Source organism: Bos taurus, chromosome 18 (genome assembly GCF_002263795.3).
Source record: "Bos taurus isolate L1 Dominette 01449 registration number 42190680 breed Hereford chromosome 18, ARS-UCD2.0, whole genome shotgun sequence".
Lineage (NCBI taxonomy): Eukaryota > Metazoa > Chordata > Mammalia > Artiodactyla > Bovidae > Bos > Bos taurus.
The window spans coordinates 15,644,591-15,660,000 of NC_037345.1; the positions used below are offsets into that span (position 1 = coordinate 15,644,591).

General features: G+C 37.8%; 1 protein-coding gene across 1 annotated transcript in view; it reads right to left on the reverse strand.

The window, feature by feature from the left end:
• The window catches only part of ITFG1 (integrin alpha FG-GAP repeat containing 1), a 299,997-nt gene that overhangs the window by 79,354 nt on the left and 205,233 nt on the right, over positions 1-15,410 (reverse strand). The gene's annotated exons all lie outside the window — the stretch shown is intronic.

Genomic DNA, 15,410 nt, shown 5'->3' on the forward strand with positions numbered 1-15,410 from the left:
TACTCCTGTATTAGGCATTTTCTAATATTTACATTCCTTCATGTCCCTTTATGTTACATGGATAAGACAGCTGTGGTACATATAGACAATGGAGTATTCAGATCAGATCAGATCAGATCAGTTGCTCAGTCGTGTCCGACTCTTTGCGACCCCATGAACCGCAGCACGCCAGGCCTCCCTGTCCATCACCAACTCGCAGAGTTCACTCAGACTCAAATCATTGAGTCAGTGATGCCATCCAGCCAGTTCATCCTCTATCGTCCCCTTCTCCTCTTGGCCCCAATCCCTTCCAGCATCAGTCTTTTCCAATGAGTCAACTCTTTGCATGAGGTGGCCAAAGTACTGGAGTTTCAGTTTTAGCATCATTCCTTCCAAAGAAATACCAGGGCTGATCTCCTTCAGAATGGACTGGTTGGATCTCCTTGCAGTCCAAGGGACTCTCAAGAGTCTTCTCCAACACCACACCTCAAAAGCATCAATTCTTCGGCGCTCAGCCTTCTTCACAGTCCAACTCTCACATCCATACATGACCACAGGAAAAACCATAGCCTTGACTAAACGGACCTTTGTTGGCAAAGTAATGTCTCTGCTTTTGAATATGCTATCTAGGTTGGTCATAACTTTCCTTCCAAGGAGTAAGCGTCTTTAATTTCATGGCTGCAGTCACCATCTGCAGTGATTTTGGAGCCCAGAAAAATAAAGTCTGACACTGTTGCCACTGTTTCCCCATCTATTTCCCATGAAGTGATGGGACCGGATGCCATGAATTTCATTTTCTGAATGTTGAGCTTTAAGCCAACTTTTTCACTCTCCACTTTCACCTTCATCAAGAGGCTTTTGAGTTCCTCTTCACTTTCTGCCATAAGGGTGGTGTCATCTGCATATCTGAGGTTATTGATATTTCTCCTGGCAATCTTGATTCCAGCTTGTGTTTCTTCCAGTCCAGCGTTTCTCATGATGTACTCTGCATATAAGTTAAATAAACAGGGTGACAATATACAGCCTTGATGAACTCCTTTTCCTATTTGGAACCAGTCTGTTATTCCACGTCCAGTTCTAACTGTTGCTTCCTGACCTGCGTACGAGTTTCTCAAGAGGCAGATCAGGTGGTCTGGTATTCCCATCTCTTGAAGAATTTTCCACAGTTTATTGTGATCCACACAGTCAAAAGCTTTGGCATAGTCAATAAAGCAGAAATAGATGTTTTTCTGGAACTCTCTTGCTTTTTCCATGATCCAGCGGATGTTGGCAATTTGATCTCTGGTTCCTCTGCCTTTTCTAAAACCAGCTTGAACATCAGGAAGTTCACGGTTCACATATTGCTGAAGCCTGGCTTGGAGAATTTTGAGCATTGCTTTTCTAGCGTGTGAGATGAGTGCAATTGTGCGGCAGTTTGAGCATTCTTTGGCATTGCCTTTCTTTTGGATTGGAATGAAAACTGACCTTTTCCAGTCCTGTGGCCACTGCTGAGTTTTCCAAATTTGCTGGCATATTGAGTGCAGCACTTTCACAGCATCATTTTTCAGGATTTGGAACAGCTCAACTGGAATTCCATCACCTCCACTAGCTTTGTTCGTAGTGATGCTTTCTAAGGCCCTCTTGACTTCACATTCCAGGATGTCTGGCTCTAGGTGAGTGATCACACCATCGTGATCATCTGGGTCATGAAGCTCTTTTTTGTACAGTTCTTCTGTGTATTCTTGCCATCTCTTCTTAATATCTTCTGCTTCTGTTAGGTCCATACCATTTCTGTCCTTTATCGAGCTCATCTTTGCATGAAATGTTCCTTTGGTATCTCTGATTTTCTTGAAGACATCCCTAGTCTTTCCCATTCTGTTGTTTTCCTCTATTTCTTTGCATTGATCGCTGAAGAAGGCTTTCTTATCTCTTCTTGCTATTCTTTGGAACTCTGCATTCAGATGTTTATATCTTTCCTTTTCTCCTTTGCTTTTCGCTTCTCTTCTTTTCACAGCTATTTGTAAGGCCTCCCCAGACAGCCATTTTGCTTTTTTGCATTTCTTTTCCATAAGAATATATTCCACTATCAAATGGCAAAGTTCAACAATGCAATACTGCAATTACTTCTGCACCAGCGTAATACCTTTTTACAGGTATTTACCCATCCTACCTTTCTAGCTGAACAATTTTACTGTATATTTCACAGAAATGAAGACTACTCTATTTTGTTGTTAAATAATATTAAAACATTAGAACCAGTGATAAAGGTGACTTTTCTCTTTTTGGATACGCCATGTAGCTTGCGGGATCTTAGATTTCTGACCAGGGATTGAACCTGGGCCCATGGCAGTGAAGGCACTGAGTTTTAACCACTGGAGAGCCAGTGCAGCCTTTCTACAATCTTCTGTGACCAATGCATCATACTGGCAACATTCTGAGTGAGCACTTGCCTCTGGTTTCCCTTTTCAAAATGGGATGCAAGGATTTCATTATTGTATTACAACTCTAGCCATAGTTTCAAATACACAATGTAACCTGCAACAAAAACTCTAATCGTAGTTGAATAATTTAATATGTCATTTTAACTTCTGATATGAATTTGCAAAGATTACAAATGCTACATATCACAGTTCTTGGCTACATGCTCACTAAACAGGTTTGTCTTGTATTCAGCAACATGTGGTCTGAAAAATTTCAGTTCTTTTAAGCTCTGCTGAGCCCTATAGGTAGAGCCCCACATCTATAAAAAATAAAATTCCATTTAAGCCCAGGAAGACACAATACTGATTCATTAGGTTTGGAAACCCTTCGGGGAAAATGGTCTTGCTTCTTTGAGTCAATTGCTCTATGTTTTTTGGCAATTACACACTTACAACCAATAATAAAAAAAAAGACTATTTCAAAAGTTATTATAAAATTTAAGCAATAGAGGCATTAAAAAAGTTGAGATCTTTTCTTTACAGGGATAATGTAGTGAGCATCTTTCCAAACCTTCTTCTGGGAACATAGAAAATTTAAGTACATATATCCTTCAAAAACAACAACAACAACAAAAACCAACCCCAATTGAGTTCTACTATATGTATGATTCTGCAGTATTTTTCTTTCTACTCAATAATATAGCATACACATGGGGAAAAGGGATACAATCCGAATGAGGACTTTTGATGTCTATTTTGAACATTCCCCCCAGACAAGTTGTACCAATTTATATTCCTCAGCAGCAGAACATCAAGCTGCCTGTTTCCACACATGCGTGTCCTTTTCAATGCTTACTCCATTATATAGCTAAGTCATCATTTGGTTTTAACACCCTGATACTGCTTACACACACACACACACACACATACACACACACACACACACATTATTTTTCATTGAAAATTTGTATAAGGGTTTCCAAATAAAGTCATCTAGTCAAAGGATATGCATATTTTAAATATCAATGGGGAAAGCTAAATGGTCTTCTAAAAAATGTACCAATTTATACGTCTAGTAGTATACAAGTGTATCTTTCTTATCCTGCCAATATTAGTAACACTGCTTATTTTTGCCAATTGGGTAAATGAAAAATTATCTCACTTTCCTGATTATGAGAGATGCTGAGTATTACCTTTATGTTTATTATCTATTCATATTTAAGAACTGGCACTTTAATTTTTTTAATTATTGGTATTTAGATCTCTGATTGTTAAGAGCATTAGCCCCTACCTGGGATTCTCATATCTTTACTTGTAAAACGAGGGTAAAAACAGTACATTACCTAAAATGGCTGTTGTAAGGATTAAACGAGAAAATAAATGATAAATGGTTTATGGTTTAATATAGTGCCCAGAACATAGCAAAGAATATTTTCAATATCTGCTGTTGTTATTATATGTGATGTTACTACTCTGATATGTTCCAAACATGTCACTCCAGCCTTTTATTTTGCTTTTTAATGTATGGTTTCTCTAACTAAACGATTAATAATACATGAAAATGAAAGTGTTAGTCACTTAGTCGTGCCTGACTCTTTGTGACACCATGGACTGTAGCCTAACAGGCTCCTCTGTCTGTGGAATTCTTTAGGCAAGACTACTGAAGTGGATCATATTCTCCAGGGGATCTTCCCAACTCAGGGATCAAAACGGGGTCTCCTGCATTGCAGGCAAATTCGTTACTGTCTAAGCTACCAGGGAAGCCCTATAATAATACATATATACTCATTTATGCCAATATTTTCCTTATGTACTATAATAAATGTTAAAGACAATCTATCAGGCAGATAGATAGGTGGATTCTCTACCAGTGAGCCATCTTGAAGGCCTATTAATGATATTTTGTTGTTCAGTTGCGTCCTATTCTTTTCAACCTCATGGTCTGCAGCACGCCAGGCTTCCCTGTTCTTCACCATCTCCTGGAGCTTGCTCAAACTCATGTCCATTGAGTTGGTGATGCCATGCAACCATTCTGTCCTGTCATCCCCTTATCCTCCTGCCTTCAATCTTTCCCAGCATCAGGGTCTCTTTTAATGGTCAGGTCTTTGCATCAGGTGCCCAAAGTATTGGAGCTTCAGCTTCAGCATCAGTCCCTCCAATGAATATTCAGGATTGATTTCCTTTAGGATTGACTGGTTTGATCTCCTTGAAGTCCAAGGGACTCTCAAGAGTCTTCTCCAACTCCACAGTTCAAAAGCATCAGTTCTTTGGCACTCAGCCCTCCTTATGGTCCAACTCTCACATCCATACATGACTATTGGAAAAACAGTCATGTCCATAGCTTTGACTACACTGGACCTTTGTTGGCAAAGCAATGTCTCTGCTTTTCAATATGCTGTTAATGACATAAGCAGATGTAAAATACAAAGTTTCCTCAAAAAACTAAAAACTGAACTACCATATAGCATTCCCACTTCTGGATATATATTGAAAATAATTGAAATCAAGAACTCAAAGAGAGTTGAACTCACATGTTTGCTGTAGCAAAAACAGTCAAGATATGAAAACAATCTAAGTGTCCATTAATGGAGGAATGAATAAAGAAAATGTGGTATACACATATACCGGAATATTAAGTCTTAAAGAACAGAAGAAAATTCTGCCATTGTGACAACATGGAGGAACCTAGAGGACATTATGCTAGGTGAAATAAATCAGATGGAGAAAGACAAACATTGTATGATATTGCTCATATGTGGTATGAACTTACAGAAACAGAGAGTGGGATGGTGGTTGCCAGTGGCTGAAGGGTGGGAGAAATGGGGAGCTGTTGGTCAAAGGGCACCAACTTTCAGTTATAAGATGATTAAGTTCAGGGGATCCAACATATGGCATGGTGACTACAGTTAATAATACTATGTGCTGTGCTGTGCTTAGTTGCTCAGTCATGTCCAACTCTTTGAGACCCCATGGACTGTAGCCTGCCAGGCTCCTCTGTCCATGGGGATTCTCCAGGCAAGAATAGTGGCCTGGATTGCCATACCCTCCTCCAGGGGATCTTCCCAATCTGGGATCAAACCCAGATCTCCTGCATTGCAGATGGATTCTTTACTATCTGAGCCATCAAGAAAGCTGCTATGAGTTAACATTTTAACCATATTAAGAAGAAAATGGCAATTATGTGAGATAATATATTATTGCAAAATTCAGACTTAAATTGAAGACAGTAGGGAAAAATCACTAGATCATTCAGGTTTGACCTAAATCAAATCCCTTACGATTATACAGTGGAAGTGACAAGTAGATTAAGGGATTAGATCTGACAGAGCCTGAAGAACTACAGATGGAAGTTTGTGATATTGTACAGGAAGGTGTGATCAAGACCATTCCCAAGAAAAAGAAATGCAAAAAGGCAAAATGGTTGTCTGAGGAGGCCTTACAAATAGCTATGAAAAGAAGAGAAGTGGAAGGCAAAGGAGAAAAGGAAAGATACACTCATTTGGATGCAGAATTCCAAAGAATAGCAAGGAGAGATAAAGTTTTCTGAAGTGATCAATGCAAAGAAATAGAGGAAAACAACAGAATGGGAAAGACTAGAGATCTCTTCAAGAAAATTAGATACCAAGGGAACATTTCATGCAAAGATGGGCACAATAATGGACAGAAATGGTATGGACCTAACAGAAGCAGAAGATATTAGAGGTGGCAAGAATACACAGAAGAACTATACAAAAAAGATCTTCATGACTCAGATAACCACAATGGTGTGATCACTCACCTAGGACCAGACATCCTGGCCAGCCAAGTCAAATGGGCCTTAGGAAGCATCACTACGAACAAAGCTAGTGGAGGTGAAGGAATTCCAGCTGAAGTATTTCAAATCCTAAAAGATGATCCTGTGAAAGTGCTGCACTCGATATGCCAGCATATTTGGAAATTTGGAAAACTCAGCAGTGGCCACAGGACTGGAAATGGTTAGTTTTCATTCCAAGCCCAAAGAAAGGCAATACCAAAGAATGTTCCAACTACCGCATAATTGCACTCATCTCTCACTAGAAAAGTAATGTTGAAAATTCTCCAAGCCAGGCTTCAATAGTACGTGAACTTCCAGATGTCAAGCTGGATTTAGAAAAGGCAGAGGAACCAGAGATCAAATTGCCAACATGCTCTGGATCATCAAAAAAGAGAGTTCCAGAAAAATATGTACTACTGCTTTATTGCCTATGCCAAAGCCTTTGTGTGGATCACAACAAACTGTGGAAAATCCTTCAAGACATGGGAACACCAGACCACCTTCCCTGCCTCCTGAGAAATCTGTATGCAGGTCAAGAAGAAACAGTTAGAACTGGACATGGAACAACAGACTTGTTCCAAATCGGAAAAGGAGTATATCAAGGCTGTATATTGTCACCCTGCTTATTTAACTTACATGCAGAGTACATCATGTGAAATGCCAGGCTGGATGAAGCACAAGCTGGAATCAAGATTTCTCGGAGAAATATCAGTAACCTCAGATATGCAGATGACACCACCCTTATGGCACAAAGTGAAGAACTAACGAGCTTCTTGATGAAAGTGAAAGAGGAGAGTGAAAAAGTTGGCTTGAAACTCAACATTCAGAAAACTAAGATCATGGCATCTGGTCCCATTACTTCATGGCGAATAGATGGAGAAACAATGGAAACAGAATATTTTTTTGGGCTCCAAAATCACTGCAGATTGTGATTTCATCCATGAAATTAAAAGACGCTTACTCCTTGGAAGGAAAGTTATGACCAACCTAGACAGCATATTAAAAAGCAGAGACATTACTTTGTCCATAAAGTTCCATCTAGTCAAAGCCTTGGTTTTTCCAGTACTCACGTATGGTTATGAGAGTTGTACTATAAAGAAAGCTGAGCACTGAAGAATTGATGCTTTGAACTGTGGTTGGAGAAGAATCTTGAGAGTCTCTTGGACTGCAAGGAGATCAAACCAGTCCATCCTCAAGGAAATCAGTCCTGAATATTCACTGGAAGGACTGATGTTGAAGCTGAAACTCCAATACTTTGGCCACCTGATGTGAAGAACTGATTCACTGGAAAAAACCCTGATGCTTTGAAAGATTGATGGAGGGAGGAGAAGGGAAGAACAGAGGATGAGATGGTTGGATGGCATCACTGACTTGATGGACATGAGTTTGATTAAGCTCCGGGAGTTGGTGATGGACAAGGAAGCCTGGCGTGCTGCAGTCCATGGAGTTGCATAGTTGGACACGACTGAGTGACTGAACTGAACTACCTCAATGTAGTAAACATTTTCCAACATATACATTTATCAAATAATACCATAAACCTTAAACTTACATAATGTCAGTATATGTCAGTTATGTCTCATAAAACTGGAAGAGTAGAAAAAAAAGAAATCAATAAAAGATATCTGGAAAATCTCCAAATATTTGGAAATTTAACACCACTAAATTAATATGAGCAAAAGAAGAAAGCAGAAGAGAAATCACAAAGTACTTTGAAGTGAATGAAAATAAAGACAGCACAGCAAGATCTGCAGTATGTCACTAAACCAGTATTAAGGGGAAATTTATAGCACTAAACACTTTATTAGAAAAGAAGAAAGATTTCAAATGAATGATCCTAAGAAACTCGAACTATAAGAGCAAATAAAATTTAAACTAAGTAGAAGAAAGGAAACAGTAACAAAGAGAAAGCAATGAAGTAAAGAACAGAAAAACAGTAAAAATCAATAAAACCAAAAGTCAGTTTCTTTGGGAAGAACAGTTTTAAAACTAATAAACTTCCAATTAGAATGGTTATTTTTTAAAAAAGAGAGAAGACAGAAATTACAAATAACAAAAATGAGACAGTTAACATCACAACAGATTTTACTGATATTAAAGGGATAATAAAGGAATGTTATGAAAATTTCATGCCAATATAATAGATAAGTTAGATGAAATGAACAAATTCCTTGGAAGCCACAAGCAACCAATGCTAATTCAGAAGATAAGGAAATATGAATTGTAATTTTAAGCCTTCTAAAAAACCCTGAAAAACTTCAGGTAAAAATGGTTTGAATGATGAATTCTACCAAAAATTTAGAGAAGAAATAATAACAGTTCTACACAAACTCTTGAGAAAATAGTCCATGAAGCCACATTATATACATCAGATTAGACCAAGATATTATGAAGAGAACTATAGACCAATATTCTTCATGAACACAGATATAAAAAATCTTAACAAAATTCTAGAAAATCAAATTCAACAGTAGATTCAGATTATGCTTTGCCCGATACAGAGTTCACTCAAATTCATGCATTTTGAAATCATGTCTCTGCTTCATGATATCCAAGGAACCATGAAAAGATACGACATGATTCTGACATGGACATGTTTCAGTGAACTAAGTATCTCTCAAAGTGAGGACTACAGACAGAGTAAAAAGATAAAAAAATCATGATCAAGTAGGATATATTGCAGGAATGCAAAGTTGCTTTAATATTTTAAAATAAATCAGTTTAATTCAGCAGATTAATAAACAAAAAAAGGAAAACCACATGATCATCTCAATAAAAGTAGAAAAATATTTAACAAAATCCAATATCCATTCCCGATGCAAACTAGGAACAGAAGGAAGTTTCTCAATGTGATAAAAGGCATCTACAGAAAACGTACAATGAGCATCATACTAACAGTTCAAGACTGAATGCTGAGTTATTGTTACCATCTTTCTAAATTCCATATATATGCGTTAGTATACTGTATTGGTGTTTTTCTTTCTGGCTTACTTCACTCTATATAATAGGTTCCAGTTTCATCCATCTCATTAGAACTGATTCAAATGTATTCTTTTTAATGGCTGAGTAATACTCCATTGTGTATATGTACCACAGCTTTCTTATCCATTCATCTGCTGATGGGCATCTAGGTTGCTTCCATGTCCTGGCTATTATAAACAGTGCTGCGATGAACACTGGGGTACACGTGTCTCTTTCCCTTCTGGTTTCCTCAGTGTGTATGCCCAGCAGTGGGATTGCTGGATCATAAGGCAGTTCTATTTCCAGTTTTTTAAGGAATTTCCACACTGTTTTCCATAGTGGCTGTACTAGTTTGCATTCCCACCAACAGTGTAAGAGAGTTCCCTTTTCTCCAGACTCTGTGGGAGAGGGAGAGGGTGGGGAGATTTGGGAGAATAGCAGTGAAACATGTATAATATCATGTATGAAACGAGTCGCCAATCCAGGTTCGATGCACGATACTGGATGCTTGGGCTGGTGCACTGGAATGACCCAGAGGGAGGGTATGGGGAGGGAGGAGGGAGGAGGGTTCAGGATGGGGAACACAGGTATACCTGTGGCGGATTCATTTCGATATTTGGCAAAACTAATGCAATATTGTAAAGTTTAAAAATAAAATAAAATTAAAAAAAAAAAAGACTGAATGCTGTTTTCCTAGTAGCATTGTTCCTCCAAGACAGATATCTACCCTCACCACGTCCATTCAACATTGTATTGCATTCTAGCTATTGCAAATGGTGAGAAAAATGAATAAAAGGCTAACAAGACTGGAAAGAAAGAAAAAAAAAAAAACTGTCTTTGTTCATAAATTTTCTCACCACCTATTTAGAAAATCCTATTAATATCTACAAAAAACTACTAGAAATAATAAGCACATAGGGCTAACTAGGTGGTAGAATACAAGATCAATATACAAAGGTCAACTGTATTCTATACACTGCTGCTGCTGCTAAGTCACTTCAGTCGTGTCCGACTCTGTGTGACCCCATAGACAGCAGCCCACCAGGCTCCCCCGTCCCTGGGATTCTCCAGGCAAGAACACTGGAGTGGGTTGCCATTTCCTTCTCCATTCTATACACTAGCAAACAACAATCATCAGTTTCAGTACAAATGTATGAATGAGAAAGCAATAAAGAATGCAATACTTAGGAAAGTGATATAAGATGCACAAGACCTGTAAACTGAAAACTATAATATCCTGCTGAGAAAATTAAAGACCTAAATTTAAAAAAAAGGACACATACACACACATAGCAGTTATGGGCAGAAGACTTGATATTGGGCAGAAAATTTGATATTAAGATGTTAATTATCCCCATATTGATTTACAGATTCAATGTAATGTCAATCAAAATCTCAGGAGACTTTTTCCCTGAGAAATTGAAAAACTGATCCTGAAATTTACAGATAATGTTAAGGACCTAGAATGGCCAAAATGATGTTGGTAAAGAAGAATAAAGTTTGAGGATTTATACTACACTAATTCAGTATTCATTATAAACCAACAGTAATTAAAACATGTAGTACTGCCACAAAGGTGGGAAACAGATCATTGGAACAGAATAGACAGAGAAGAAGTATAGTCACCAACACACATATTGTTGGGAATTATTATAACTCAACAATAAAAAGACAAGTAACTCAATTTTAAAAATGGGTAAAGGATCAAAGTGGATAAATATCCAAGCAAGATACACAAATGGCCAGTAAGCACACAAAAAGCTCAACCTCATCACGTACCAGGAAACTGTAAACCACAGTGTGCGAACACTTCATACCTATTAGGATAGCGACAATAGAAAGGACAGGTAATAACAAACACTGGTAAGTTTATGGAAAGACTGGAATTCATACATAGCTGATGGGAATGTAAAACAGTACAAATGCTTTAGAAAACAGTCTGGTTGTTCCTCAAATGGTTCAACAAAGAGTTCTATTTCTAAGTATATTCCATTTCTATGTATAATAGGACAAAAACATGTCCACACAAAAACTTGTATATGAACGTTCACAGCATTGTTATTCAAAATAGCCCCAAAGTAGAAATAACTTGAAAACATACCAACTGATGACTAAATGAAATGTGGTGTATCCATACAATGAAATATTATTCAACAACGAATGAAGTACTGATAGATTCTACCATATACTTGAACCCTGAAAACACAAGCCAAGTCAAACAAGCCAGTTATAGACTACTATGTAATAATATTATATGATTGCATTTATATGAAATGCTAAGAATAGGCAAATATGAGATAAAATGAGTCATTTCTTAGGGCTAGTGAGATTGGAGAGTTGTGGCTAAGGCAGGTTGCTTCTTTTTAGGACAAAGAAAATGTTCTAAAATTGTGGTGATGCATGCACAACTCTGTGAGTGCACTAAAAGCCACTGAATTGTACACAGTAAGTGAATTACTGCCTAGTAAAGCTGTTAATAAAAAATAAGGTGTTTTTTGGCAGTCCAGTAGTTAGGACTTTGTGCTTCCATTGCAGGGAGCAATGATCAGAAATGAAGATCCTGCATGCTGCGCAGCACGGCAAAAAACAAACCACCCCCACCCCCAAAAAAAGTAAAAATTCAATGGTTTTGACACTTGTCTTCTCCATTTCACACAATGTGTGCAGAAAATTTTAAACCACAAAAAATATCCATAGGAAATGTTTAAGTGACATAATATGCAAAATGCACAGTATCAGATGCCTCTTCTCTGAACAGGCCAATAGTTACACTTTGAGTGTGCAGCCTTGAGGTTGGTTTTAATGTCTCTTCATGGCTATAAAACTGGATACCACTTGAAAAACTGGGTTATTTTAAGCTGTTACTGTTAATATGTTGTGTGCATCTGTCTTATTTCCCATTAAGAAAGGTAGCTGATGGACCATTTAACTTTTAAGCTTGATTTTCTTCCTGGCTGCTCTAAGAGCTTGTGGGTCTACTTTAGTCATTTCTGTACCCAGTGAATTCTGCGTTTCTAGATGGTCCATAAGTCTCTTTCTCTTAATTCTCCAATTTCATTATCAGCCTAGGTTCACAAGGAAGGAAAGGAGCTTCAATTTGGGGATATGTCTGTCTTTCTGTGTAAATATTAAGAAAGGCAGTTCTACACACAGAAAAAAAACAAGAAGAGATACAAATAAGTCAATTAAGAATTCTCTAAAAAGAATGAAATATTTCTTTTTATGAGTTGTTGCTCTGAAATCCATGCTGCCCAGCTATTGCTAAATGCTAAGGTAAATGCTAAACGCTAAATCTTAAGCTAAGGTAATATGTATAGGTGATGTGTATATATATATATATGAAAAGAGATGATAATGTCCAGAGTAAAGTTCACTTGAGCTCTGGGCAAAGCAACACTTTTATTGCCCTAATAGCAGCTAAGCTATGACAGTCAGTGGGCAAAAAGTAAACATTTCTTGAATGAAAAGAGGAAGCAAGCATCTTCAGCAGAGCAAGGCCAACTGAAAAGGCCAAACTTAATACGATGAAAGACTGACTGGTAAGCTCCTGCCAAATAAGTGGCTAGAAAAGATCCTGTCATGTTTTACTTTATCTTTAGTCAAAGGCATTCCTTACATGAGCTAATTTGGTGGCCACTGCAACATTTTTCTTTCCATGTATTATATTTGTGTTTTAAATTATGTAAAGTGAAATATAATGGTCCTTTTGTTTGTTAGTTGGGTAATGATATAAACAGAATATTGAGACTTTCAGTGTAAGGAATTCATGGACACAGCACAACTTATGAGGTATATACACAGAGGAACAAAGACTGGTTAGGAAATTACACTAGTTCTTGTTTAGTTGTGAATACTGTACAATGCAGTGATGAGCTAGATGAGGGGAAAGGGAAGGATGAAATGAAAGGGAAATGAAAAATGGCTTCCAATATTTCTGATCTGAATGACTGGGTGAATGATGGTAACACCATCTGAGATAAACAGAAAACTAAGAACAGTTTTAGGGAAGAGAAGATAGTTTCTGATTTGCGGTGCCATTGGTAGAGCACCCAGGGGAAGATGCACTAGGCGGTAATACACGCATGTGAGGCCCAGACCCCAGGATGTAGAAGTGCTCAGCTTCTAAACGGTAACTGAAGTAGCCAAAGTAGGCGAAGAATATGCAGAGTGAGAACTAGGGCTGAGCATGGAACCCTAAGAAATATCAGCATTTAAAGTGGCCACGGTGAAGAAGAGTTCTCAGAAGAGATGGTATAGGAATAGTTAGAATATAGAGAGAACCAGAAAAGTTTTAGGAGTAAGTTATCAACAGCAAACGTGGACAAAAACTGGGTGACACACTGTTAAGTATCTACTGGATTTATCAATTAGAGGGACCGAATGAGAGGTTTAGTAGAGTAGGATGGCCTGAAGCCAGACTGTGGCAGATTAAGGGTAAATTACAGGTAATAAGGTAGAGACAGCTGTCCAGAGTCACAAAAACATCTTTAAGTTTAGGGAGACTTGTACATATTTAAATAAAGATTGGAGGGAAAAGAGGGTAGTATGAGAAGATTCTGAAGACAAAGTGGGGATAATTGATGGAGCAAGATCCAGAGGATACAAGCAGAATTGAAAGGAAGCAGTTACCAAATTAAAAAAAAAAAATCAAGAAGGAAACTGTTAAAATAATAATTCAGGCTAAGCAGAAAGTGTCTTGAACTAGGGAGGTGGCAGTGTTGATGGAAAAGATGCCTGAAAATTACATTATGAAAGAAGACTGTTCCTGCTTCGTGGAGTCAAAGGTAATTGAACTTTTCTAGGCTAAAATGATTGGGGCCATGATGATATCTTTGTAATAAATAGTGAAATTATGAGGAAGAGTTGGATTTGAAGAGTCAAGCAGGTATGATTAAGTTTGGTTTCTGACAAGACTGGGGGGATGGTCAGACAGCCATGTGGCAGAGATTACAAGGTTTGAGATAAAGATCTAGGGGTTTATCAACTAGAATTTAAGAAACCTGTGCTGTAAATATGAATGCAATAGCTGAGGAAAGAAATACAGGGGAAAGAAGTCAACAGCTGAAGATTCTGCCTTGAACCCAGGGGGTAGATAGAAGATTAAAAAAAAAAAACACCCAGGACTACACTGGTGGTCCAGGGATTAAGTCTCTACACTTCTGCTTGAGTATTAGATTCAATCCCTGGTCGGGTAACTAAAGATCCTACGTGCCTTGCAATGCAGTCAAAACAACAATAAAACAAACAAAAACCAAACAAACCCCAAACAACAAACCAAACCAGAAAAATGAAAAGTATGTATCTTAGCAGCGATGGAGAGAAACTTGTATCATTCAACATTATAAATGAATAATATTTTTAATTATGTGTGCATCAGCTAAATACGACATCCTTTCATGTGATTTTTTGAGTTATGCAGTACACTCCAAGCATCCAATAACTGAAAACTGATTAAATCAACCAAATAGAATATTTTATAATTGTTAAAACAGCATTATAAAAGTAGTATTACTGACATGCAAAATAGTTCATAATATGTTAAATGAAAAAAGCAGTATGATTTTGTTTACAATATATACAAAACGTCACATACATCTTTATACATACTCCTGAGCACACAGAGCAGGGTTTGGAAGGATACGCAGCCAGGCTAACAGTGCTTATCTCTTGGTGGGCAGGGTTTTAAGTAGTTTGATTTGTATGTAGATTTTTGTAGTAGGCAGGAAACAACATTTTCTTGTAGTTACCAGTCACTCTACATCACCTACTTCAATTCACTGTGCAGATTTAGCAATACTTTATATTTTTATTTATGATTTGCTTGTTGACTATCTACTCTTCCTAAATTTATCTCTCTCATTCACTCTTGTATCCTCAGCACTCAGAATCTGCTTCAGTAGAATGGGCCCTCAATAAATATTTTTAAAGTAAAAGATAATAGGTAGTGTTTTTTAACAAGAAAATAAACACTAAAAGCTTAATTTATTGTTAAGCACGGTCATCTTTCTCCTCAGGTCCTCTATTTTTGAAGTAATCAAATGTGTTAGCGGAGAAGGCAACGGCACCCCACTCCAGTACTCTTGCCTGGAAAATCCCATGGATGGAGGAGCCTGGAAGACTGCAGTCCATGGGGTCGCTGAGGGTCGGACACGACTGAGTGACTTCACTTTCACTTTTCACTTTCATGCATTGGAGAAGGAAATGGCAACCCACTCCAGTGTTCTTGCCTGGAGAATCCCAGGGACGGGGGAGCCTGGTGGGCTGCTGTCTCTGGGGTC